The sequence below is a fragment of the Aptenodytes forsteri genome, unplaced genomic scaffold, assembly GCF_000699145.1.
Source record: "Aptenodytes forsteri isolate BGI_AS27 unplaced genomic scaffold, ASM69914v1 Scaffold123, whole genome shotgun sequence".
In the NCBI taxonomy this organism is placed as follows: domain Eukaryota; kingdom Metazoa; phylum Chordata; class Aves; order Sphenisciformes; family Spheniscidae; genus Aptenodytes; species Aptenodytes forsteri.
Window position 1 is genome coordinate 4,056,850 of NW_008794408.1, and position 714 is coordinate 4,057,563.

Here is a 714-nt window from a genome sequence, read left to right on the forward strand (position 1 = left end):
ATTAACTGCCTGAACTAAAGAATCTTAGCTGAATCAAAAACAAAGTAGAAAACTACTGCACCGGGCGCCTACCTATGTTTTTTGGAAATAAACTGTTCCAACATAGTTTGAAAAATTCCAGGCCTATCTAGGGCAGAAATTATTAACTGCATCCATTAGTGAAATGAATTTACGAGATGCATAAAAGAGACCAAGCTCACGCTCCTCCAGTCTTACCCACCTACTTGTAGTTCAGACTAACGTACACGTTTATTGAGACAAACAAAACCTGCTATTAAAAATATAACAGCAGCAAATACACTATCAAGAGGCAGCGATCACGAGTGCCAGAATTAAAAAGCTGCGATTCAGGGAAAGCCTCTTTCCTGCCACCCTCCCTGCAGCCACTCCTGCGAGCTCACAAGTACTAATAAAACCCAAGGGAGCCTGCCACCATTTGGCCTTTGTGGAAGGAGACTAGTTGGTACTTCCTGCAGCGGCCGCCCGCGCCTCCCCCCGCAGCAGCGGGCAGCAGTAACCAGAGACAACCTTGGGCTTCCCGAGCTGCGAAAAGTTACACTCCTCCCCCTTCCTCCTCCCCAGTTTACCAGAGACCCCGGCCAAGCTAATTATAACTGCGCTAACAACTTCCACCGCGGTCCCCGCTCCTGGCGCCCCGGTCGCCGGCCTCCCCAGCCCCGGCCGCGCTCCCCCCCGCCCCCCCTCCCCGGTCCC